This window comes from Dasypus novemcinctus, chromosome 29 (genome assembly GCF_030445035.2).
Source record: "Dasypus novemcinctus isolate mDasNov1 chromosome 29, mDasNov1.1.hap2, whole genome shotgun sequence".
Lineage (NCBI taxonomy): Eukaryota > Metazoa > Chordata > Mammalia > Cingulata > Dasypodidae > Dasypus > Dasypus novemcinctus.
Genome location: NC_080701.1, coordinates 21,353,941 through 21,381,571, shown reverse-complemented (window position 1 = coordinate 21,381,571; position 27,631 = coordinate 21,353,941). Strand labels below are relative to the sequence as shown.

At 46.3% G+C, this 27,631-nt stretch overlaps 1 long non-coding RNA gene across 1 annotated transcript; it reads left to right on the top strand.

Annotated features, from left to right (window-relative positions):
• Window positions 1–243: 243 nt before the first annotated feature.
• LOC131276546 (uncharacterized) lies at window positions 244–3,100 on the top strand. The gene is made up of 2 exons (XR_009184002.2): window positions 244–332; window positions 2,899–3,100. It is a non-coding gene; the product is annotated as an uncharacterized lncRNA (long non-coding RNA).
• Window positions 3,101–27,631: the final 24,531 nt, after the last annotated feature.

Genomic DNA, 27,631 nt, shown 5'->3' with positions numbered 1-27,631 from the left:
TGGATTATCTGGGTGGGCCCTAAATGTAATCATAAGTGTCTTTATAAGAGCAGCAGAAGAGGACAAGCCACGTGACCATGGCGGCAGAGCCTGAAGTGACAGAACCACAAGCCGAGGAAATCTGCAGTCACTGAAGTTGGACGAGGCAGGGTGGAGCCTCCAAGAGAGCTCGACACTGCTGATGCCTTAATGTTAGTCCAGTGATACTGATTTCAGACTTCTGGCCTCCAGCACCATGAGAGAAAACATTTCTGTCGCTTCACGTTACCACGTTTGTGGTCACTTGTTACAGCAGCTGCAGGAAACTAATGCACCTTCTATCTAAATTTCAGGTACCACTTCCTTTCCTGTAGATTTTTTTTCTTTCTCTAATACTATATATTCTTAAATTAGAATACATATATTCTTTAATTATATATATCAGTCAGTGTCCTGGCAGGTATCGTTATCCAATTTGAGAGTTTAATAAAGGGAGTGTTTTCAAAGGCCTGAGTAGGGTGTGGGGAGCCTCAAGATACAGTGCCGGAACCCCCAGAGCTCTATGGCGAGGGAAACCCTGTTTGTACCCTAGGCCTAAAGGTCAAGGGGGACAAGCTGTGTGACGAGGACCATCTGACTAAAGTTGTGGCTTTCAGTCAGGGGACACAGCCAGCCCATGGAAGCCCATCGAGAAGGAAATAAATACCTCACATCACTCCCTTCTCTCCCTCTAATTTCCTGCCACTGCCTCCTCATGCCCCCATTGACTGAACCCAACTAGAAGCCAAAGGGCAAGGAAATATTCAGGCCCATCTCTTGGGCACAGAGCAGGAGGGAGAAGGGTAAAGAATGGATCTATTGGGAAGTGGACATGGCTCAACTGATGGAGCATCTGCCTACCATATGGCAGGTTCAGGATTCGATCCCCGGGGCCTCCTGACTATGTGGTGAGCCGGCCTATGCGCAGTGCTGCCACGCGCAAGGAGTGCCATGCCACGCAGGGGCGCCCACATGTAGGGGAGCCCCATGCACAAGGAGTGCACCCTGAAAGGAGAGCCGACAGGTGTGGAAAAAGTGCAACCTGCCCAGGAGTGACGCCTCACACACGGAGACCTGATGCAGCAAGATGATGCAACAAAAAAAAAAGACGCAGATTCCTGGTGCCACCTGATAATGCAAGTGGACGCAGAAGAACACACAGCAAATGGACACAGAGAGCAGACAACGGGGGAGAAGGGGAGAGAAAAAAAAAGAGTGGATCTGTGCGGCAAATGGTAAATATCCAGCATCCTTGTAACTTTTTATTTTAGTTTAATGTGTTTTATTAGCCAATGGACAGGTTGGTTGGTTTGCTTTTTAGTTGGATGTACCCATGTAACTTGAATGCCCTCTAAGTCTTATCCACACATATCAGTTTGGTTTTGTGAAGTGGCCCTGGACACTAGCTCTGGGGCTTTGGGCAAATCCCTTCTCCTCTGGGCCTCGTTCTACTCTGTAAAATGCAGGGTTTTTAGAAAAGAGAGTGCCTAAGATCGCTTTTGGCGCTGATGGGCTGTGATTCTAGAAGCCAACGCCGATGCGTGCCTAGACGCCTGACAGCTGTTTATTTACGGAAGTCTGCCCGGGCCTCTCTTTTCCATGATGTGTCTCTGCATCTGTGCAAGGCGGTGCAGGGCTTGCTGGTTATGGAGCCCCCCCAAGGGAAGGAACGGGCCGTGCTCACTCACGTTTGCTGAGGTGCCGACCCATCGCAGGCAGGCTGGAGAAAAGGAAAAGCGAGCCTAGAAAACCAGACAGGTTCAGGAGAGCCAACAGCAAGAGGCAGGCGGAAGGGGGAGCCGCTCACCCACCGGCTGGTGGGGAGTCAGTGCACATGCCTGCTGGTTCCTGCTGAGAACTGGGGGGGGGCTCAGCAGCTGGTGGCAGCTGGTGTACCCCGCAGGCCGGTCCGCCAGCTCGACCGGGATGGGCTGCCAGCAACCACACAGATGGTAATTGTTAGCCAGAAAGCCAAACGATGGAAAGTTCCAAGGAGAGCCCCACACAGGGAGCAGACCAAGCCTTGCCTCGTCGCCTTAGGGCATTGTGTTCGGTCCCTGGCCTTTTCAACTGTTCCTGCCTGCTTGCATCTCTGTGGCACCTCCTTTTTAAGAACAGAAGGTGAGGGAAGCAGATGTGGCTCAAGGGCTGGGGCTTCTGCCTACCGTATGGGAGGACCCGGGTTTGATCCCTGGGGCCTCCTGGTGATAAAGAGGAAGCATGCCCGCGGGTGAGCTAATGCCTGCACGGCGAGCCGAGCGCCCACGCAGCGAGCCAGTGCCCGCGCAAGTGAGTCACGCGGCAAGATGATGCCGCAACAAAAGAGAAGACGGAGGGGGAGTCAAGGCGAAGCGCAGCGGAAACCAGGAACTGAGGTGGCGCAGTTGACAGGGAACCCTCTCCACATCAGAGCGGTCCCTGGGATCCAATCCTGGTGAATCCTAGAGGAAGAAAAAACAAAAAGACCAAGAAGAGAAGTAGACACAAAGATCACACAGCAAATGGACACTGACAGCAAAAACAGCAGGGCGGGGGTAGGGGTGGGGAATAAATAAATAAATAAATCTTTTAGAAAAAGAAAAAGACTAGAGGGCGAGGCCTAAGAGGAAGTATCCTTGTGGCTTAGTGCAGAGGATAGAGACGCTCTCCACTCTGCCCATCCCGGACAGCTTGGATGGTCCGGGATAGACAATAGATTTTCCTCCCTTCCCCTCCCACCACCCCTGGTCAATAAAGAAGGACCCTCCCTAGTTACTGGTGGGCCGCGAATGAGTTCATTGTGTGAGATTTCAGTATCTATGAGGGACTTAACAACAAACCTTTAAAAACCCTCCCCAAACTGCTTACCAATTCCTAAATTCCACTGTCATCTGTTTACAGTGAACGAAGGGTCGAAAGGCAACATTTAACCGAGGTGAAGAAAGAGGGGGAGTCCCAACGCAAGAGGCCGAGAAGGTGGGGGGATGAGAGGCCACCAAAGAGAGAAGGACCCAGAGGAGAGGGCTCCGAGCAGCACACAATTCGTCCTTCTGCCTAGAGCTGTGGCTGTCGAGCTGATGTTATAAATGTTTTTTAAAATTAATTAATTAACTAATTTTAAAATTTATTTCTCTCCCCTTGCCGCCCCCCCCCCCCCGCCAGTTGTCTGCTCTCTGTGTCCATTTGCTGTGTGTTCTTCTGTGTCCACTTGTATTCTTGTCAGCGGGAATCTGTGTCTCTTTTTGTTGTGTCATCTTGCTGCGTCAGCTCTCCGTGTGTGTAGTGCCACACCTGGGCAGGCTGTACAATTTTCGCGCAGGGCGGCTCTCCCTATGGGGCGCACTCCTTGCACGTGGGGTTCCCCTACATGAGGACACCCCTGCATGGCATGGCACTCCTTGTGCGCATCAGCACTGCACGTGGGCCAGCTCATCACACAGGTCAGGAGGCCCTGGGTTTGAACCCTGGACCTCTCATGTGGTAGGTGGACGCTCTATCCACTGAGCCAAATCCGCTTCCCATAAATGTTTTGAAAATTCAGATGAATAGTTTGGCTCTCGAGGCACATACCGAAAGCTCATGATCTGGACCCTCAGACTGGAGCTGGCCTTTCTGGTCATGGAACAGGTAAGTCTCGCGGCGTGAGATCAGCAGCCACCTGCAGGGTCCCCGCACCCTGAAAGCTTCCAGTCCCTGCCACAGTGAGGTCTAAAGGTCTCCACGAGAGCCACGCTGCCTGTGAGTTAGCTTATCCATCGCATCCCAACAGTTTGCTGAAACACAAGCACGAGGTGGAAGGAGTTTTTGATGGACAAAAAAATGATGATAATGAAGAGGATAAACTGTGGAACTTGGAGGAGCAGCGGGAACAGAGCAGGGAGTGACGGAGATTCCTGCAAAAGAGGACAGAGGGATTCTCTGGAGCCAGGAGGACTGCTGGAAGTGCAGAAGGTAGAGCAACTGGCTTCACAATTTTACCCACGCCTGGACTGACAATTACACTTTGCATCTCTTGAACCCTGATCTTCTGTATCTATTTCTCTTTCGATCTTCTCTTCTTGTCTCTCTCCTCTAGGATTCACCAGGGTTCGATCCTGGGGACCTCTGATGTGGAGAGAGGTTCCCTGTCAATTGTGCCGCCTCAGTTCCTGGTCTCTGCTACACTTCACCTAGACTCTCCCCTTCCTTTTCTCTTTTGTTGCGTCATCATCTTGCTGTGTGACTCACTTGCGCAGGCACTGGCTCACCGTGTGGGCAATGGCTCAACACGTGGGCACTCAGCTCACCACATGGGTTCATTTCTGTCCTCTAGGATTCACCAGGATTCAATCCCAGGGACCTCTGATGTGGAGAGAGGTTCCCTGTCAATTGCACCACCTCAATTCCTGGTCTCTGCTGCGCTTTACCTTGACTCTCCCCTTCGTCTTCTCTTATGTTGCATCATCATCTTACTGCGTGACTCACTTGCATGGGCACTCGCTCACCACGTGGGCACTGGCTCGCTACATGGGCAATGGCTTACCATACCAGCACTCACGTGGGTACTTGGCTTGCCATGCAGGCACCCATGTGGGCACTTGGCTCACCGCACAGGCATGCTTTCTCTTCTTCTTTTTTACCAGGAGGACCCAGGGATTGAACCTGGGTCCTCCATATGGTAGGCAGAAACTCTATCACTTGAGCCACTAGTGTTGAGAGAGTTTCTGCTCCTTCTCTCCACTTCCATCCGTAGTACTCTTCAAACAGGTAGAAATGACTAAAATCCAGGGTATGAGATTTACTGGAACTATGAGATAAGCTTAAATCCCCATACCCAAGCCAGACAGTCCTAACCCAGCTCTAGCCATACAGGCTGTGTACTTTTCTGCATGCTGTTTCCTCCCCTAAACTTTGCCGCCCTAGTGTGTAAGCTGGAGGTAAAGCCGTACTCACCTGACAGGTGGGCATGAGGAGTAAGCAAATGGATCATGCATAAGGGCCACCTAGCTCAATGCCTGGCGCAGAGCTGGATTCACTAAATGCCAGTCTCAGTTGATTTCTCGTCAACTTCTACCTCCAAGAGAAGTTGGCAAACCGGTGCACACTAGTTTCAAGACCGTTATAAATTTAATCTAGACTTGGTGCTCACAAATTCCTTCTTTGGAAAAAGCCATACACTTCTTGGTCATGATCTCCTTACTGTCTTTTTTTTCAGCTCTATTTAGCTCATAAATTTTCTCTCTCAGCTTGAAATCTTTAAGTCATCCCCTCAAAAGCACAAGGGGCTTAGCCAATGGCACTTACTCGTTTAAACAAAATAAGCAAACTCGTAGGTCAGAGGTAGAACTAATTTCCCTAACTACAAAAGAAATAAATTATACTTATTCCACTTAATCAAAGGATCTTATTGGACAGGGCCAACCCTAAAGAGATAGTTTTATCAGTTCTACTTCTTTATGCCCTGGGAGAATATCTAACCTGTCTCCCACAGGTCAGGGATCCCCTGCTCATTTTGAAATCGCCGTACATTTGTTGGTGTTCATTTTATAGTCTCAGACCAGTTGCTTCTTTCCAAGTCTGTCCCCTGACCACTTTTCCTTGCGTTAATCCTTTGACACCTCATCTTTATTAAGTTCTTTCTATGTGCCACACACAGTTCTAATTGCTTTATGAGGAGTACGTCATTTTCTCCTCGCATCTTTGTGAAATAGGTACTGTTGTGGTGGGTAGCACTATTTGAAGAAACTGAGGGGTTATATAATGTGCGCAAGATGACCTGGCTAGTATGTGACTGAGCAGGGATTTGAACCCAGGCCGCCTGGCCTCAGAGCCTGCTGGTTTTTTATCACCACACCACGTCATCTCCCGCTTCCCTCAGAGGAGGCCGCAGGTGCCAACGAAGAGAAGCCACAAGTTCCTCAGGGATGCAGCTTGGAGGAGAATCCTGACTCTCCTTTTCCACGGCAGTATCTTTCCTTCTCTGGAACATTCTGTCCTGACCTTGTGACTCCGTTCTTCCTGGCTTATTCTCAGGGGCATCGTTTGCCAAAATAGGAAAGAACCGCAATAATCTCTGTCTTAACCTCGGCCAGCAGGGCTGCGAAAATGTTGGGGACAGTGTGGCTCAGACTCAGAAGGAGGGGCTCCAAACCCCCTTCACCGTCAAAGGGCTGGGTGCCCTGGGGCCAAGCCACTTAGCGCCTCCAGCCTCGGTTTCCGCATCGGAGGGCTGGGGATCACAGGAAAAGCTGCCTTCTGGGGCTTTGGGGAGTGTGGAGGGAGCTTCTCTGTGTGATGTGTCTGCACAGTCCTTGGCTCAGTGAGTGAGCTGTTCTCGTTAAGGAAGATCAATAATAAGCCATTATGATTATTGGCCACACAGTGCATCCCTGTAAGCGGAAATCAGAAGGCACGTTCAGAAAAGCCTTAGAGAACTAGAAAAACTAACTATGAAATTTATTTGGAAAGGAAAGAGACCCCGAATAGCCAAAGACATACTGAAAAAGAAAAACGAAATTGGAGGAATCACACTACCTGACTTCAAAACATACTATAAAGCTACGGTGGTGAAAACAGCATGGTATTGGCATAAGGAGAGACATATAGACCAATGGAATCGAATTGAAAGCTCTGATATAGAACCTCACATATACAACCACATAATATTCGATAAAGCCACCAAACCCTCTCAACTGGGAGAGAGTGGCCTATTCAACAAATGGTGTCTGGAGAACTGGATAGCCATATGTAGAAGAATGAAAGAGGATTACCATCTCACACCTTATACAAAGATCAACTCAAGATGGATCAAAGACCTAAATATAAAAGCCAAGACCATAAAAACCTTAGAAAGCAGTGTAGGGAAACATCTACAGGACCTTGTAATAGGTAATGGATTTATGAATATCTCACCAAAAGCACGAGCAGCAAAAGAACTAATAGATAAATGGGACTTCCTCAAAATTAAAGCCTTCTGCACCTCAAAGGAGTTTGTCAAGAAAGTAAAAAGGGAGCCCACACAGTGGGAGAAAATATTTGGCAATCAGATATCTGATAAGAAACTTATAACTTGCATATATAAAGAACTCCTACATCTTGAAAATAAAAAGATAAACAATCCATTTAAAAAATGGGAAAAAGACTTAAACAGACACTTCTCCGAAGAAGAAATACAAATGGCAAGAAAGCACATGAAAAAATGTTCCAAATCTCTAGCTATCAGGGAAATGCAAATCAAAACCACAATGAGATACCATCTTACACCCATAAGATTGGCAGCTATGAAAAAAACAGAAGAATACAAGTGCTGGAGAGGATGTGAAGGAAGGGGAACACTCATCCACTGCTGGTGGGAATGCAGAAGGATCCAACCATTCTGGAGAACAGTATGGCGGTTTCTCAAAAAACTAGCCATAGATTTGCCATATGACCCAGCAATACCACTGCTGGGAATATACCCAGCAGAACTGAAAACAAGAACACAAACCAATATATGTACACCAATGTTCATAGCAGCATTGTTCACTATTGCCAAAAGTTGGAATCAACCCAAATGCCCATCAACAGACGAGTGGATCAATAAAATGTGGTATATACACACAATGGAATACTACTCGGCTGTAAGAACAAACACACTACAAACACATGTGATAACATGGATGAATCTTGAGAACATGGAGAATCTTGATGAATCTTATGTTGAGTGAAGCAACCCAGACATTGAAGGACAAATACTACATGACCTCAATGATATGAAATAAACAAGCTGCCCTAGATAGCAAGAGACTGAACGATAGGCTTGCAGGAAATTGGAGGGTGGAGGAAGGATATGAGTCGATGTCTGCAGGGGTGGAATTTAAGACGAGATGGTGGTAAGTATGAACACAAAGAAGAGATAAAAGGGGGGCAAGGGGTTGCCTTTGCTTGGGGCTTTGCGGGTTTGAGGGTGGCTGGGGAGGGACGGGTGGGTAACGTTGCCCAAAAGTGGGGGGAGGGAGGGGTAGCATACGAACCAGGAGAGGGTCAGGTGTTGGTGGAGAGTAAAATGCCGAGAAAATCATATCAAAATATAATAAAGAGGGTTACCTGTTTAGAATGCTCGGAGGGGAGGGTCTGATGCAGGACGGGCTCCTGGGGAATGTCTAAATGCTCATTCTGCCAGAGTGGGTGACACCATGGGGTAGAAACCCAAGTAGTGAGAGTGGGGGTGGACCCACATCCTGGGGAGGACTAATGCCATCCAATAGAGGGAACTGTATCCCTCGAGAGAAAGGGTGGCTCCCAGGGCATTGGGGCAGTTGAGCAAGTTAGGCCCTGAACACTATTCCATCTATCTCTGGAAGTGGCTCCTCAGGAAACGGAGGTTGGCTATCACTGAGGGCACTAAGGTGGAAGGGAAAATGGACGTTAAATGTGTGGAACCAAAGTAAATGGGAGGTAAGAGAGGAGTTTCTTGAGAGTACACAAGGATGGATATAAAACATGTAATATTACACCATAACATATAGGAGATGACGGACTGATAATGTAAACCATAATGTAAAACATAGGATAACTAAAAATGTAAAGAACTGTGTATCCTAAAGTATGCACCATAATGTAAACACAGATGTCACCTTGTTAGAAAGCTAATGTCTCAGACTCTGTACATCACTTTAAGTAAATATGATATGAATAGGGCATAAGAGTATCACTATGGAAGGGAAAAGGTTTTCTGGTGGATGTGTGGGAGTGCTGTATATTATATATATACATTGCTGTGGTCTAGGACTCCTGTGAAGAAAAGCTGAATAATTAGGGGGGGGGGGGGGGGGAAAAAAAAAAAAGAAAAAAATAGGATGTGGAATTTTTTCAAGTCAACATTCTTTATCTAAGTTCTTTATCTAACTTTATCCAAGTTCTTTATCTATCCTTTAAACTCATCGCTATATGCCATTCCCTAGTAAGGGACCATGACATTATATTGGGCTTCAAATTTCGGGGAGTTCTGGATCACAGAGTGTTTCAACAATGGCAATGGAGGGATACTGGTATGGGATACCAATGACAGGTGATATATGACTGACAGGGAGCTGTACAGAACATATGTCCAGGGTGCATGGTAATGTTTGGATATACTCATAGTGGCAACAATTAAAAACCATAGTAGGGGGGGTACTGGGTTCCTGGCCAGTGGTGCTCTGTCGTGGTCCCTAGGGGAGCAGCGACAGTCTCCCAGATACAGTGGTGGGGACCGGGAGGGAGTGAGGGTTCAACAGTGAGCCCCTGATACTAATGACTATGCTTGTGAGCTGATAAACCCAAAATAATAACAAGGCCTAGAGCAACTTTGTGCCTGGGAATTTCCTTCTGTCAGCCTTCATGTTACTCAAATGTGGCCAGTCTCGAAGCCAAACTCAGCATGTAAATGCAATGCCTTCCCCCCAGCGTGGGACATGACACCCGGGGATGAGCCTCCCTGGCAACGAGGGACCACTATCAACTACCAACTGATGATGCAACTGGAAAATGACCTTATACGGAAGGTTCAATGCGGATCAGCAGAATATCCATGTCTACATAAAATACCATGACTTTAAAATGCTGTTTGACCTAAAGTAAGGGGGAAATGGAAAGGAGAAATGAGTTTATATGGCTACGAGTTTCTAAAAAAGAGTCTGGAGGCTGGCAGAAGGTTTGCCCTCATGCACAACTGAGCAGAGTCAGAGAGACAGATAAAGCAGATACAACCCCCAGATATTGGTTCCTTTGAGGGCTAAAGAGACCCATGGGAGTTATGGTCATGGCTGATGGGGTTAACTACCAGGGCAGATGGCCCCTCTTTGGAAATGGTGTTTATGTGTGATGAATCTGGACTCAGATGGGATCTCCCTTCATAAGACTTTCATGCTAATGTGCTGGAGGTGCAGTTAATGTTGGGGTTTAAGATATATTTAGGGGATTTGAATCTCTGGACTGACAATGTGATAGCCAGATCCTGAGCCTCAACAGACTCCAGCACCTACAATCTGATTTATTGGACTTACCACACTCAGCTAAGATGGAGGTGAAGAAGGACAACCACCACACCATGGAGCCTAGAGTGATTACAACTGAAAATGGGAGGATTGCATCCAGCATCCAGGTGGAATCTGAGCCTCCTCTTGACATAAAGGTGCAATGGACACAACCAATCCAGTGTCCACATAGAAGAGGTGGCATTGGATTGGGAAAAGTGGACATAATGGACAAAGGGTATGGGGAAAGGCAGGAAGAGATGAGAGGTGGAGGCATCTTCGGGACATGGAGCTGCCCTGGATGGTGCTTCAGAGGTAATCACCGGACATTGTAAATCCTCACAGGGCCTACATGATGGAATAGAGGAGAGTATGGGACATGATGTGAACCAATGTATATGAGGTGCAGAGGTGCCCAAAGATGTACTTACCAAATCCAATGGATGTGTCATGATGATGGGAACGAGTGTTGTTGGGGGGGGGGAGAGGGGGGGGTGGGGGGGTGGGGTTGAATGGGACCTCACATATATATTTTTAATGTAATATTATTACAAAGTCAATAAAAAAAAAAAAAAAAAAAAAAAGAAAAGCCTTAGAGAGAGGCCAGGTGGAACAGAAGCTCTCGGGGTCCTGCCCTCTGCACGTCCCAGCCCGGGAAGGCAGGCTGGGATCCAAGAGCTCCCCCGAGCCTGATGGCTTGGGGCCTCCGGTCCCAGGGCGGCAGCTGCCCGTTAACCAAGAGGCTGATGGGAGGGCCAGCTGAGAGCCTGGACGGGGCAAGCTAGAAATCCCTCTGTAAATCCACTCTGTGCAGTAGGTAGTCATTTTCACCTAGACCGGGTCCAGGGAAGCCGTTTATTCCTTTTCAAAACTTCCTTTCCCCCCCGACATAGAAATCAGATAAGGATGGGGCTGCTTTGTTGGAAGTGGGAAGAACCCTCACAGGCTCCTTGTATCCCTCCCCAAGTGGCCCCTGCGTCCCTCCCAAAGGGCATTGATGTCTTTAGATCGCAGTTTGAGAAGCGTTTTCTAACACAGACAAGTGTGTGTAATACACGAACCCTACCTTCCACCGGCTTATAGCTGGCAGCTGGTCTTACACCATTAGCCAGCGAACTCAGTCTCCACCATGGAAGGTACAAATCCTAGCAAGGCGCTGGAGAACCCTGCCTCCCAGAGAGCCCTGCCTCCTAGAACCCTGAGGCTTTTCAGTTGGAAGGGCTTCCTTCAGTGATACTGCCCACTACAGGGGCCACCGAGGCAGCTCTGCATTGTTCCCCCGCCTCACAAAATCATCTTCTAAAAAATAATTTAGGGAAGTGGATGTGGCTCAAGCAGTTGGGCTCCCATCTACCACATGGGAGGTCCCGGGTCTGGTTCCCGGTGTCTCCTAAAGAAGATAAGCAAGAGCAAGTTGAAGTGGCAGGCAGGCATAGTGATCTGATGCAATGAGCTGACACAACAAAGAGGCACAATGAGGAAATACAATGAGAGACACAGGAAGCAGGAAGTGGAGGTGCCTCAAGCCATTGGGTGCCTCCCTCCCACATGGAAGGTCCTGGGTGCAGTTCCTGGCGACTCCTAAAAAAAAAAAAGAAGACGAGCACACAACGAACGGACAGAGAAAGCAGACAGCGAGAGCAAACGATGAGGGGTAGGGGAAGAAATAAATAGAATAAACCTTAAAAAAGTAAAATAATTTACTTTTCACAAGACCTCTATCATTATCCCATTTTACAGATAAGGGAATGGAGGCTGAGGAAATTTAACCTCTGTAAAGTTACCCAGGCAGACCTGCTGGAACCAAGATTCAGACCCCAGTCTTCCCAGTTTCCGAGCATGGCCGCTCCCTCCCTTGCCACTTACTAGCAGAACCTCCAGCCTCAGTTTCCTCATCTGTAAAATGGAATGATGATAATAACACCTACTGCCCCGAGAATGGCACCTGGTATACAGTAAGTGCCCAAACAAGAGTTAGTTGGTCCGGATCACCACGGAGGAGGTCTGACTTTGTTTCGATCACTCTCTCATTTATTTAACCTGCCGGGGAACAGGTTAAAGCAGTATGTGGCCAAGTAGCAAAATATGGGGCTGGGATAATAGAAGCCATCAGAGTTCAGAGAAAGGACACATGAAAGGTAGACCCTTCCGCAAGTTTTCCGGTACTCCTAGGACGGAAGCCACGCCGGGTTGTCCAAGTGGGTCCAATGTCAGCACATGTGCTGCCAAGGACAGCCTTTCCGCGACCCACTGGCACAGCCACGGGCCCCTCGTGGGTTGCCGCGGGGCCTGCTGGCTCTGCTGCCAGACAGGCAAGTCTCGGGCGGGCCCAGGCTCTGGCCAGGCTGCCCAGGAATGCGAGGGCCCTGACCAAAGCGGGCAGCTGTCTACACCACAGTCCCACGCTTGGGGAAATGACTCCCTTGATGGTGGGGTGGGGAGGAGAGCACGCAGTGGGCCAAGAGAATACCCGGCCAACGTGCTGGGAACTCCCTGGGGCCTGCAGCTCACCACGGTGGAAAAGCCTGCCCATGTCCCCCTGAACCTCTGCAGAGCCGAAGGTGCTGACACGTCTTCCTTGACATCGCAGGGACCCAGGGGAAAAAAGCAGCACCAGAGAAACCAGGGAATCCACTTTAGCTACTTCCCAGAATTCTGCTCTGAATGCACGCCAGGAGCCAGGTAAAACATGCGCTTCCAGGGCCCCCAGAGTTCAAGTTCAGCTTGGAAAGAGAGAGGAAAAGGATATGCCTGATCTTACTCGGCCCAGATTCGCCTTCAGCTCACCCACTCACCTCCCACACCCATCAGCAGGAAAACACCCGCAGCTCAAAGCTTTCAAGGACGGGCGCCCCGTTGGCAGCTGGCGCTCGGTAAATGTCAAAACGACAGAAGCCCAGGCGGCCCGTCGGGTCTCCTACCTCTCCAGCGGGGTCCCAAGGTCGTTTCCCTCGTGCTCTCACACCACCTGCTACCGCTGGTCCATCTCCCCTTGGGAAGCCAGGCGCCCCCCCGATCAGGCAGGGGTTCCAGGGAAGGAAGAGGGCGGCGAGGTCCTGAGATCTTTGACGTGGGGAAGGGACGGTCTCGCGCACCAAGCACTTGGTGAGGGGAAAAAGGATGTTTTGTAATTTTTGGCTTGAATTTCCAGAGGCAGAACAGGAAATGTCCACTGTGGCTGGAGCGCCAGTGAGAAGTCGGGGCACCCTCCCTTCCGAGGGGAGGGAACCTCCCAGGAGCTCTCAGTTCTGGTCCTGTCTGGATTTTAAAGCTCTGTCTGAATTCTGGTGCCTTTCCGCCTGACTCTTTCTCCATCACTTTTTTTTTTTTTTCCCTTTAATGGAACGTCAGTTTTGTTCCTGACATGCTGGAACATTTTTCCTCTGCCTAAACTTGGCTCAGGAACACTGCCTCCTTGTGAGAAAAGTTCTCCTGTTACAAGTTCAGTTTAAAAAAGAGAGAGAGAGCTATTTGCTTTGCCAACTTTTGTGACGGATTTTTCCCAGCCCTGAACCTCTGGATTCTAAGAAACCAACACATCCCCATCCCTCCCTTACTATTTTCTCCCCTTCTGATTGAAAAATAACAATAGGGAAGTGGATGTGGCTCAAGGGATTGGGCTCCCATCTACCATATGGGAGGCTCTGGGTTCGATTCCCAGGGCCTCCTGGTGAAGGCAAGCTGGCCCATGTGGCAAGCTGGTCCAAGCAGAGAGCTGGCACAGCAAGATGACGCAAGAAAGAGACACAGAGGAGAAACAATAAGAGATGCAGGGGACTAGGGAGTTGAGGTGGCTCAAGAGATTGCGCCCCTCTCTCCCACTCTGGAAAGTCCCAGGATCGGTTCCTGGTGCTACCTAAAGAGAGTACAAGCAGACACAAGAACACACAGCGAATGGACACAGAGAGCAGACAGTGAGGTGGGGGGAGGTAATACATAAATGAATAAAAATCTTAAAAACACACATCAACAATAATAACTGGTGAAAGATAGCGATGAAGCTGCCCTTGGACTGTGCATTCTCATGGACAGTCCCAGGTCAGCCTCCCCATGCTCCCATCTCTGCCTACAGATTGTCTGTTCGGCCCTCTCTTAGTTCCAGGCCTTTCTATGATGGTGACAGGGGAATTGGAACCCTTTCTCAAATGGGGTCCCATTCCAAGTCAAAACTCTATCTCTCCAAGCCCTCAAGTGGGAACTGGGAGCCAGTAGTACCGCTTGCAGGTGGTGGGATGGGAGGACTTGGGGGGCTGGTCCTAAGATGCAGTTGTTGGTAAGGGCCCCGAGGGTGGCCTGTCTGTGAAGTGTCAAATACCACCACACATTGGGAACCTGTAGGGGACTTATTGACCCCAGCAATAAAATGTCTTTAGAGTGCACATTGGGTACTTATTCCCAGACAGGAAAGGGGAACTTCTCCTTTGTTCTGTTTATTAAAAGAAGAGGGGTAATAAAGAAATGAATAATGCAAGGAAGATTATAAGAAGAATTTTTTTTCCTGCCAGTTCATCAGGTTAGAAAGTTTCAAATCCTTTAGAAGTACCCATCATTTACAAAAATTATAGGGAGCAGATGTGGCTCAAGCAGTTGAGTGCCTGCCTCCCACGCAGGAGGTCCTGAGTTCGGTTCCTGGTGCTCCTAAAGAGAACAAGCAAAAACAATAAGCAGGCAAGGAGCAAAATACATATTTTTAAAAAATTATATTGGTTACATATAAAGCTGAGGCTAGCAATTTTTAGATTGTTGATGTACGGATCACATATTATTCTTATCTAGAAGATAAAGCTGGGACAACCTTGATGATATTTTTCTCCTCTAGCTTGAGTTTTGTAACTGAACTTGAAAATAATTGGACTGCATTTATGTTCTGAAATTTAGAGGTTCTATAATTTCAAACTTTTTTCATGTGGGGAGAATCCTTATGGGCAGAGTTTAATCCATCATTAAAATATGAATTAGATAAACATTTTGTTTTCTAGCACGTTTGAATGTAATGGTAAAATAAACATAGAACCCCCTCGATTGTTAATTTTGTTTTGTTTTTTGGATTTTGGTGGTTATTTTATTTAAATATTTTTTATTTTTAAAGAAGCTTTAGCTTACATAAATGTTACATCAAAAATATAGGGGAGGGAAGTGGATGTGGCCCAACAGATAGGGCGTCCACCTACCACATGAGACATCCATGGTTCAAACCCCGGCCTCCTTGACCCGTGTGGAGCTGGCCATGCGCAGTGCTGATGCACGCAAGGAGTGCTGTGCCATGCGGGGGTGTCCGCCGCGTAGGGGAGCCCCACGCGCAAGGAGTGCACCCTGTAAGGAGAGCCGCCCAGTGCGAAAGAAAGTGCAGCCTGCCCAGGAATGGCGCTGCACACACGGAGAGCTGACACAGCAAGATGATGCAACAAAAAGAAACACAGATTCCCGTGCCGCTGACAACAACAGAAGCAGACAAAGAAGAACACACACAGCAAATAGACACAGAGAACAGATAACAGCAGAGGGGTGGGGGGGAAGGGGATAGAAATAAATAAAATAAATAAATCTTTTAAAAAAACTAGAAAATATTTCACAGAAATTCAAATCTTGGATTGGTTGGTGGGTGAGGGACAATATTTAATTTAATGAGCTATTTAGCCAGTTAAGTGTTGACTATGTATACCAATTCTGTTTGAGGTCTCCTCAGACGTGAAACAATTTTTAACACTCACAACAACTCGATATGGTATTACAGAAGGGGACCTGTATTTTTATCTGTCAGTGTTAAAATTGTTTTTTTTAAAAAATACTCATTGTATTCATGTTGCCTGCCTAGATTCCCTCAACTCCTAACCATGTTCCAAGTGAGAATTGCAAACATTATCAATTCATTCATTCCAGTCAATAAATATTTACTGAACATTTATGGGCATAGTACAGGGCCAGGAAGTGAATGCCTCAAACCCTGTCCTAGAGATATTTGGAAATCTAGCTGGGAGAGGAAATAAATGTCCCTGCACTGTTTGGCCCTGCAAGTTTCACGCCTAGGTATATACTCAACAGAAATGAAAGCATGTGTCCATACAGAAGCTTGTGCACAATTGTTCACAGCCGCATTATTTATAAATCCCAAAAGGTAGAATGAGCCCAAATGCCCATCAGCTGATGAATGGAGAAACAATGTATGGTATATCCAAAAGGCCACATACTCTATGACTGCATTTACCTGAAATATCCAGAGTGGCAAATCTAAAGACATATAAAATAGATTAGTGGTTGCTGGGAGCTGGAAAGGCCGGAGGAGATGGTTTAGGGATTTCTTTTTGATAGTGTTTTAGTTTGCTAAGCTGCTCAAAGCACATATCATGAAATGCTTTGGCTTTCACAATGGGGAATGGGAATTTATTAGCTTACACGCTTACAGTTTTGAGAATGAGAAAAATGTCCAAATCAAGGCATTGTCAGGCAATGCTTTCTTCCCAAAGACCAGCTGCCAGCGATCCTGGACTCCTCTGTCACGTGCAAGGCACATGGCGGCTTCTGCTGGGCTCTCCTTTCTCCTCTGGGTTTCATGGCTTTCAGTTTCTCCCTTCTGTGCCTTTCTCTCCCTTTGTCTGAATTTCATTCTCTTGTAAAGGACTCCAGTTAGAGGATTAGGACCTATGCTGGGCCATGCCTTAACTGAAGTAATCTGATGGAAAGAACTCCTTACAGTAGGCTTACACCCGTAGGAATGGATTAGCTTTAGGAATTTTATTTTCTGGGGGTAAATACAGTTGCAAACCATCATAAGGGTGATGGCAATGTTCTAAAATTGATTTTGGTACATTCGCACAACTTTGTGAGGATAGTAAAAACCCTCGACTTGTACCGTTTAAATGGGTGAATTGTGTGATATGTGAATTAGATCTCAATGAAGCTGTTGCAAAACCTCACATATGTGAAAAGAAGAAAAACAATAACTATATCTGTTTATTTTGTAAACCACCCCAACTTCCAAAGTGCCATTTTCTATCTTCAATATCTTGATTCCTTGGCTAATTTTGAGAAATTCAGGACAATATCTGAGAAAAAAGAAAAAGATGTGGGACACTCAAGGAAAGAACATCTTTTATAGGAACAAAATATTCTGTATATTGTGATTCTCACATTCTTTGACAAGTTCTTTTCTTTGGGGAAACAGGTACTCCCTTCCATCCTGCCCTCTACCAAAATGCGTATTCAAAAAAATATTTTAAAACTATAGTTACACTAAGATTCAGAAGTCTGACAATGAACAAATTTCCGTTTGTCTTAAGCTAATGAAATAAATCTGCTCTAATTTTTCATCTCCCCAAAATTATCACTCCTTTTTTATGCCAGGTACTTGGTAAGGTGCAGGAACTAAGAGTCTGGCAGAGGAAGCAAGCAAGCAAACAAATGCATTGGACTGTTCCAAGTGATGTAAGAGTATATACAGACTTTCATGCTAATGTGCTGGAGGTGCAGTTAACATTGGGATTTAAGATATATTTAGGGGATTTGAATCTCTGGACTGACAATGTGATAGCCAGGTCCTGAGCCTCAACAGACTCCAGCACCTACAATCTGATTTATTGGACTTACCACACTCAGCTAAGATGGAGTTGAAGAAGGACAATCACCACACCATGGAGCCTAGAGTGATTACAACTGAAAATGGGAGGATTGCACCCAGCATCCATGTGGAATTTGAGCCTCCTCTTGACATAGAGGTGCAATGGACACAACCAATCCAATGTCCACATAGAAGAGGTGGTATTGGATTGAGAAAAGTGGACATGGTGGACGATGGGTATGGGGAAAGGCAGGAAGAGATGAGAGGTGGAGGTGTCTTTGGGACATGGAGCTGCCCTGGATGGTGCTTCAGAGGCAATCACCGGACATTGTAAATCCTCACAGGGCCCACTGGATGGAATGGAGGAGAGTATGGGCCATGATGTGGACCATTGACTATGAGGTGCAGAGGTGCCCAAAGATGTACTTACCAAATCCAATGGATGTGTCATGATGATGGGAACGAGTGTTGTTGGGGGGGGAGAGGGGGGTGGGGGAGCGGAGTTGAATGGGACCTCACATATATATTTTTGATGTAATATTATTACAAAGTCAATAAAAAAAAAAAGAGTATATACAGGTACAACAGAAGCCCAAGGAGGAAGAGGAGTATATAGCATGGGGACAGTACCAGGAGTCGTGGCTGGAGGAGAGGCATCCTAATAAGGCCACAGGACCTCCTCCGCCTCAAGGAGACCCATGAAGCGATTCTGTAGTCAGTGGAGAATCCATAAAGGTTGGAAGCAAGAGAGTGTTGTGTTTGAGAAGGGATGCTCTGGAGGTACAAAGGAGAACGGTGAAACCAGCACCTCCACTCTAGAATGTCTGGCATTGATTGGGTGAATGAGGTGGCATTGTTATTATTGTTATTATTTTGAAGGATGGATTATGTAGGAGCATTTTAGTAGCAGCTACCACAGTGCTCCCTTCTGGCCCCTGAAGAATTATTTGCACATCCTCACCCTCCTAAGATTGACTCTCACCATATGAATTGAAATCAAACCTTGTCTTCCCATATCAAGAAATGGGCATTTGTGCCTACTCTGGTTCCTTATCCCTTATCATTTCTTTTGCACCAACACTGTGCCTTAAAGGAGAATATACAAGATTTTGGGCCAAGGAGACTGAAGAGGAAGCAGGCTGTGGGAAAAAAAGAGAAGCCCGACTTACCACATTCACTGTTGTAGCCACTTCAGAAGGTTAGTGCCCTTGGCAGGTAATGCTCAATCTTCAGACCAGGGGATACTTACATTGTTCATTTGACTCTGACATTTTGTTCCCCACACAATGTATGTATATGTATACATTCAAATTGTAAAAATTTTAGGTTTTTTTTTTTTTTTTTTTTTAAAGAATATTGCAACTATCCCAAAGTCCTGGGAGGAGAGGAGCTACAAAGCCAAGAATGGGGACTGCTGGGCCATGAGATCAAAATCCAGTTATAAGGGGAAGTGGATGTGGATCAACCAGTTAGGCACCCATCTACCACATGGGAAGTCCCAGGTTCAGGTCCCGGTGCCTCCTAAAGAAGATGAGCAGACGCCTAAACGAGCTGATGCCACAAGGCAACAGACACCACTGCCCACGGGGAATGAGTGTGGCTCAGGCTGTTGGGCACTTGCTTCTCATGTGGGAAGTCCCAAGTTCAGGTTCTGGTGCCTCCTGGAGAAGGCAAGCAAAACAATGAGCAGATAGATGAGAGAACCATCTGGGGAAGGGAGAAGGAAGTTAAAAAAATTTTTTTAATTAAAAAATTTTATTGAAAAAATCCATTTATAAGGGCAGAAAAGGAACAGAAGCAAACTTCAGAACTTTTGGAAAATACAGCTGAAGGTCTTTTAGAACTTAGATGGGAATGGTTTCTTAAGCAAGCAATTTAAAAATTGACTAGAAAATAATAGATTGAGGAAGCAACCCAAGTTTCCACCAAGAGATGAATGGATAAACAAAATGTGGTATATCCATACAATGGAATATTATTCAGCTATAAAGAGGAATAGGTTCCAAGACATGCTACTACACAGATGAACCTGAAAATGTCATGCTAAGTGAAATAAGCCAGACACAAAAGGACAAATATTGTATGATTCCACACATACGAAATATTGAGAAAAAGCAAATTCATAGTGGCAGAAAGTAGATTAGAGATTACCAGGAGGGGGGCAGGGGGTAATGGGGGGTTATTGCACAAAGAGTACAGAGTTTCTGTTTGAGGTGTTTTTGTAATTGATGGTTGTCATGGTAACACAGCATTATGAATGTAATTAATACCACTGAACTGTACACTTAAAAACAGCAAAATTTGTGTTATATATGTGTTATCAAAATAAAAATCCCTTTAAAGAAAGAGTAGCTTGGACCTCATCCCAATAAAGATGGCAGACTGAGACACTTCAGGGCTCTGTCGCCCCACAGAAGCTTTGAAAGAAGAGCAAGAACAGGTAGAAACATCCCCCCGGAGCCCCAGAAAACATTTAAAAGAGTACAGTATCAGGGTGAGTGCCACGACATGCTGGCTGGGACAAAAGATTAATGGCTGTAGGACATACAGTGAAGTGACTGGGATCATGAGGAAACCTTTTTCCCAGGGAAGAGGGGACATTTGTATCCATGTAAACAGGGAATTCCCAGGGCTACACCCACATGCACAAGATAAGAGGCATGCTCAGAAAGGATAAGGGGCCTCTATGCTTTGGCCTGGAGCTATTCTCCAAAATCATTGTATGGATACACCATGAATGAGAGTGCTCGAAGAGGTCAATCTGCAAAGACCAGGAAAGGTGTTTTCTTCATTTCCTTTTTTTCCCCTTCGCTCTGTCATAACACCAGCTGAATACAAGCTTAAGGAACAGATGCCTAAGAGGCTAAATCTTAGTGATAACACATTAAAACATCAAAATGTCTAGGTTTCAACAAAAGATTACAGAACATACAAAGAAACAGAAATGATGGCCCAGGCAAAGGAGGAGAGTAAAGCATTAGAAACCATCAGTGAAGAGGACCAGACCTGGGACATTTCAGACAAAGGCTTTTAAAAAATAGTCCTAAATATGAATAAAGAGCTAAAGGAAAACATGGACAAAGAACTAAAGGAAATCAGAAAAATGATAGATGAACTCAAAGAATATCAATAGAGAGATGGGAATTATGAAAAGGAATCAGAGCTGGAGACCACAGCATCAGAAATTGAAAATTTCCTAGAGGGGGTTAACAGCATATTGGATCTGGCAGAAGAAAGAATCAGTGAACTTGAAGATAGCATAATTGAAATCATTCAGAGGAGAAAGAAGAGTGATGGGACACTGTCAAGTGCACCAATGTTTCTTCCTACAGGATCAAAAAGGCAAATGTATAAAATGTAATGATAAATCAATGGTTTTGGACTCATAATGTATAAATATATCATTTGTGACAAGAACGACATAACGGTGGGGATGGAGGGATATAGGAACATAGTTTATGTGTGCTATTGAAGTTATTAAGTTGGTAGTGAAGTAAATGAGATTATTATAGATTTAAGATGTTGAAGTTAGCCCCATGATAACCATGTAGACAATATCAGAAAATGTGCAAACTCAGAAAGTAGAGGAAAGATTACCAAGGGTTGGGGGCAGAGACAATGGAGTGTTAAAGCAAAATGAGTGTAAGGTTTCTGTTTGGGGTAAGGAGGAAATTCTGTAAGGGATGATGGGAGGGAGGTAGTGCAACATTTTTAATGTGATTATTCTCATTGAATGGTAAGCTTGGGACAGGTTGAGATGGGAAGATTTATGTTTGTATATATGCTTCTACAATAAGAAAAAGAGAGACAGGGAAAGGAAGAAAGAAAGAAAGAGAGTAAAGAGAAGATGACAATTAAATGCAATAAATGATACTGGATGAGATCTAAGAATGGAGGAGAAAATCTCAAAGGAACATTACTGGGACTTAAGAAATATTTGGAATATAGACTATAAGCTTTATATCAACGTTGAATTTCTTGAACTTGATAACTGGACTTAGAATGATTACATGAGTGAATATCTTTGTTCATAGGAAATGTACATGGAAGTATTACATGTTCAAGGAGTATGATGTGTGCAATCTGCTCTCAAATATTCAAAAAATGGCTAGAAGCATGGACATATAGATAGATGATGGAGAGAGAAGTAGATAGAGGATGGAGTATTACTGTTGCGGAAAGGGTGGCAGTGTTGAAATTGCGAATCTGGGTATCTAGGGTGTGAAGGTATGTTGGAGTCCTCTGTAAAGTGTTTATATTATTTTTGTAGCTGCCCTGTGGGTTTGAAATTATTTCAAAATAAAAAGTAAAAAAAAAGATTAATAAAATATTATATCAAAATTAACCTTTTTATTTTAATCAAAACACACTTTAAAGAAAATGAAAAACCAAATTAAAGTTTTTTTACAAATACACAACTATTGAAGTATTAGTATTAAGAACATACATAAAACGACTACAAATAAGTATTTAGCCAACTTTGTTGAATGGAAGATATGGGAGTACATATATCACACAATAGAGACATAAGGAAAAGACATGGACAGACACCTTGTAGATGAGAAAACATATATGTCCAATAAGGATATAAAGAAACGTTCAATCATTCATGATCAGAGAAATGTAAATCAGAGTTTTTACCCAATTGATTGGCAAAAGCTAAAAAAAAAAAAGTCGAATAATACCAAACATTAGAAAGAATGTAGAAGCACAGGATCTCGTATACATTACTGTAGAAGTGTCGAACGGTGCAACCCCATTGAAAACTGTTGGGTGCGATCTCCTGAATTTGGACATTCTTAACACCCTCTAAGATGGCAGTTCTGTTCCTTGCATGTGTACAACAGGGAACAGGCACAACCTGATCATAGTCACACTGGTCACAATAGGAAAAAACCTCCTGAACAGTCAAATAGCCCATCAATAGGAGTGATGAGTAAACTGTAGAATGTTCATCAAATGGAATGCACCCCAGTCACAAAATGAATGAAACACAGCAACATTCATTATTGCTGGATCAGAAGAATATATACTCTGCCATAAACCTATAAGAAAAGGAAAGAAAGGGAAATGGATGTGGAAGGAAGAGGGCTTGAGTGGGGAAGGGAACCATGTGGTCAGATGGAAGTTATAATATTATCAAAGTCCTAGCTTCTAATTTGTGGATCCTATTGCCTCACTGAAAGTAACTCACTAAATACATGAATAAAAGAAGGCCATTCCTGGACCAACGATGAGAATGTGTCAGAAACCAAGGAGTCTGATTCATCCAATTCTGTGCGCCTGACAGCCAAAGCGCACCAGGCAAGGAAAGGTAATTCTGCGGCTCTTTCTTTGAGGGGCCAGATGTCATTCTCACATTTGCCCAGTAGATGGCAGCATTGCTGTTCCAGAAAAAACCACCACCCTCTCGTTTGAAAACTGCCCCTTGACTCAGGGCCACCCTTAGCTGGGACTCCTGCTGCCTTTTACTCCTCTTTGCCTCAGGCAACGGGCAAGTAGCCCAGAACTGTGTAGTAGAAAGAGCTTGGGCTTAGCCGTGGGACAAAGCCGGGTCCTAATCCTGACACCTCCATCTCATGGAATGGCCCTTGGGCAGCCTCCCAGCTTCCCTGAAATGCACCTGCCTCATCTATAAAACAAGCCTTTCACAGGGTCACAATCCCGTATCCACATTTCCAAAACCCCATATTCTGAAAACCAGAAGTGCTTCCTTAACGCATTTGGCAGCAAACTGTAGCCGAGACTGATCAGAGGTTATATATTATCCTACTTAGTGCGAATGTCCTGCTTAGCAGGGTGAGGATGTGCAAATAATTCTGGTGGGGCCAGAGGGCAGAAGGTGTGTGACAATTTGAGATTATTTATGAACCCTAAAGAAAGAGCATGTTTGCAAACTATTCTGGATGTGATTCCCTTTGAGTATATTAGATTCAGTTGAGGGGCCCTTGATTAAATTATCTGTTAAGATTAAGGTGCGAGTCAAGTTGAGTCTCTGCCCCCTTGGTGAGCTGACAGAAATGAATGGGTCAAGAAGATGGATGGGAAGGGATGGGAAGAGAGAGAGCGTTCTGTCGTGTTTGATCCTGGGGCCCCAGGAGGAGAGGAGCGATCTGGTTTGCAACTGAAGAGAACAGAGCAGCTGAGCAGCTGAGAAGGCTGGGAAATAAACAAGCCCTTTGCTAGAGACTGATAAGGCAGCGGTGAGAGACCAGCCCCAAGCCTGCCTACATTTGAGACAGGGAAGGGGCTGGGCCCACGGAGCCTCAACCGGAAGAGGGAGCCCAGGAAGGAAGCGCAGGCAGAGCTCACCTGCCATCTTGCTCCAACACAAGGCAACTGGCTTTGGGGAAAAAACAACCTTGAGTTGGACTCTTCAGGGCCTTGTAACTGTAAGCTTTAACCCCAAATAAATGCCCTTTATATAAGCCAACAGATTTCTGGTACTTTGCGCCACCACCCCTTTGGCTGACCAATACAAGGTGTGACTTGAACGTGGCTCATGGCTAGCAGTTCTTGACTCTCTGCAGGAAATAGCTTGAAGGCCTGGGAATCTCTCTGTGCTGTGGATTGACATCTGTTTCGGGTTCGTGGTGAAAGCAACCCCTGGCCCTGCCGCTGCCCCTTCCTGTTTCTCCCCACCCCCCGTCCCCCGGTGGGCTTCAGTGATTTCCAGTACTTGAAATTCCTCAAAGCGTGCCCCATTCTGCCTGCCTTCTTTGCCTCTGCACCTGCTGGTTTCCTTTCCTGAAGCCACGTCCATCTTCCCCTGCCTCCTCTCCTGTTTCATTCTTGTCGGTCCTTCAGCGTAGCCCAGGGCCCACTTGTTCCAAAGCCTTCCCCTTCCTTTCCTGCCACACAGACGCACATCACAGCGCCAAACACATGGCACCGGAGCCATCATTTTTTTTGTCTGTAACCACTGCCCCTCCCCCCCCGACTCACACACATCCCACATTCGGGGAGCACCTTGAGGGACTCTATTCATTGTATCCTTAGGACCACTGAGCCCAGCACAAAGTAGGGCTCCATAGATGTTGGTTGATTGAATAATGGTAGTGGAAATTGGTATTATTTTCTTTATTAAAGAACTTTGAGCTCTTAAGGGGTATGATAGGGAAGCGGATGTGGCTCAAGCGATTGCGCTCCCACCTACCACATGGGAGGTCCATGGTTCAGTTTCTGGTGCCTCCTAGAGAAGACAGACAGCAAGCTGGCATGATGGGCAGGTGCACAAGAAAGCAACAAGAGATACAAAAAGGAAAACATAATGAGAGACACAACAAAGCAGGGAATGGAGGTGGCTCCATGATTAGGTGCCTCCCTCCCACATCAGAGGTCCCAGGTTAGATTCCCGATGCCTCCTAAAGAAACAAAAACCAAAAGACACAGCAAGTGCAAACAATGGGGGGGGGGGGGATAGGGAGAAATAAATAAAAGTTTAAAAATCTTAAAAAAAGGCATGATAAGAGTCTTCATAGGAGAGAATGACACAGATGTCTGGCTACTACAAGAAAAAATATGAGCTCTATTTTTTTTAAGATATATTATTTATTTCTCTCCCTTTCCCAGCCCCCCCCCCCCCAGTTGTCTTCTCTCTATGTCCATTTGCTGTGTGTGTTCTTCTGTGTCTGGTTGGATTCTTGTCAGCGGCATTGGGAATCTGTGTCTCTTTTTGTTGCATCATCTTGCTGTTTCAACTCTCCATGTGTGCTGCGCCACTCCTGGGCAGGCTGTGCTTTTCTCGCACAGGGCAGCTCTCCTTACAGGGCGTAATCCTTGCGCGTGGGGCTCCCCTATACAGGGACACCCCTGCGTGGCATGGCACTCCTTGCGTGCATCAGCGCTGCGCATGGGCCCCCTTATCACATGGGTCAGGAGGCCCGGGGTTTGAACCCTGGACCTTCTATGTGGTAAGTGGACGCTCTATCAGTTGAGCCAAATCCACTTCCCTGAGCTCTATTTTCGACGCCAGTTCTTTGCCCTGCGTGACCCATTTGCTTCATTCCTGGGCAAAGGCACTACCTGTGGGAAATCCCAAAGCCTGGGCTCCAGGCCCATGTCTGTCACCAACCAGCTGTGTGATCACTGCTGGGCACCTGTCAGTTTAATCTCTGCATTCCTCATCTGTGCAACAAAGAGAGCTGCTGGTTCCTCAAGTTGCTTCTTGTTCCAATATTCTGAGACTTTGTTTTGAGCACACAGAGCTTTGGGCTCACAGATCCCACCTAAAGCCCCTAGACCTCAGGGGTGTGTGTGAATGTGCACAGTGATGTCGGCACAACAGGGGGTGGCCACTTGGACGATGGCCACAGCTCCTACCTCCACAGGTTCATTCCTTTGGGACTTAAAGCGCCCCCCCCACCCCCTTTTTTCTTTTGTCTTCAAGGACTCCTCTTTTAAAACTCAAGAACGTATGGGTCTCACCTTAAAATCATAGAATAATAGAATTTCAAGGCCAGAAAGGAGCTTAGCAGTAAATACCTCAGTTGTCCTGTCAGAACCTGGCAAGGATTAGTGGACAGGCAGCTAGAGCAGGACAGGCTGTGACCAGCACTGAGGCAAAAAGCCCTGCTGAGCGGTGAGCTGTCGAGAGGGATGTAAGAAAGTGATTTAGTAAAATTCTCCTCTGGCCATTGCCAGTCACTCACCAGCCTGTAGGACCCTTGGAGAAAAGCAGAACTTCCGTCCCAAGTGTAAAGCCTTCTCCACTTCCCTGTCCTCTCTATTGTCCCTCCATCAGCCACCCCACTGCACAGCCCAGAGACCTTGAAGTCATCCCCACCTTCCCTCATGGTGATTCCTGTCATCCCTTCCTTCACTATATCCCAATCTGACCACTTGTCACTGCCTCTGCCACTAAAACTCAAGTCCACGCCCCTGTCATCTTGCCAGAGCTAACGCTACAGCCTGCCCTTCTGCCCCCCCACAGCACGCTGGCCCCCTCCAGCAGCCAGAGTCTCCTCCAATCGTGAGCCACACCGTCCCCCTGGCTGAGGACCCTCCAAGCGGGGACTCTTAGCCAGGGGTCCATGAGCTTGAACTTCAAAGAGACACCGTTCTTGTGGGGACGTGTGGGTGTGGGTGTGATACACTTACTGAATAATACCCAGTGCAGCGTGGTGTTCACCTCGCTGGCAGAGGGGTCCGTGGAACAAAAAGGGTTCAGAAGCCCTGCTCCAGAAGCTTCGCTTTGCTGGGAGAGGACGGTTCAGCCCCTTCCACCATGTCGACAAGACCCCTTCCTGCCTCTCCCAGCTCCCCGCCAGGCTCCAGCCACCCTGGCTTTTCTGTCCCTCGAACACTCAAGCATCTTGAACGTGTTCTTGTCTCTTCCTCCAGATTTTCACACACAGACCTGCCTCTAAGACTTGCAGGACTCAGGACAAGGGGGAAATGGAGGCCCACACACCATATCTCTAAGTATTTAAAAGTTATAGGGAAGCGGACTTGGCCCAGTGGTTAGGGCTTCCGTCTACCACATGGGAGGTCTGCGGTTCAAACCCCGGGCCTCCTTGACCCATGTGGAGCTGGCCCATGCACAGTGCTGATGTGCGCAAGGAGTGCCCTGCCACCCAGGGGTGTCCCCCGCGTAGGGGAGCCCCACGCGCAAGGAGTGCACCCTGTAAGGAAAGCCGCCCAGCGCGAAAGAAAGTGCAGCCTGCCCAAGAATGGCGCTGCACACACGGAGAGCTGACACAAGATGATGCAACAAAAAGAAACACAGATTCCCATGCCACTGATAAGGATAGAAGTGGTCACAGAAGAACACAGAGTGAATGGACACAGAGAGCAGACAACTGGGGAGGGGGGCAGGGAAGAGAAAAAAAAAGTTATAGATTAATAAAGAACTCTTATATAAAACCTGTTCTAGCCTCTTATTATGACCAATACCTTCATAATGACAACTTTGGAAAAAATGTGTAAATTTGTGGTTTTCATACCACTAAAAGTTAGCAAAATACAAGAGACAATTGAATTTAATTCTTAATAGGCACACTCAAGAGTTCTGTTGATTGGCTGGTGATATACATGACTCATAATTTGTTGTATTTTTATTACACAAAATTCATCTTTCTTGTCTTTTTTTCAGCAAAATTACTAA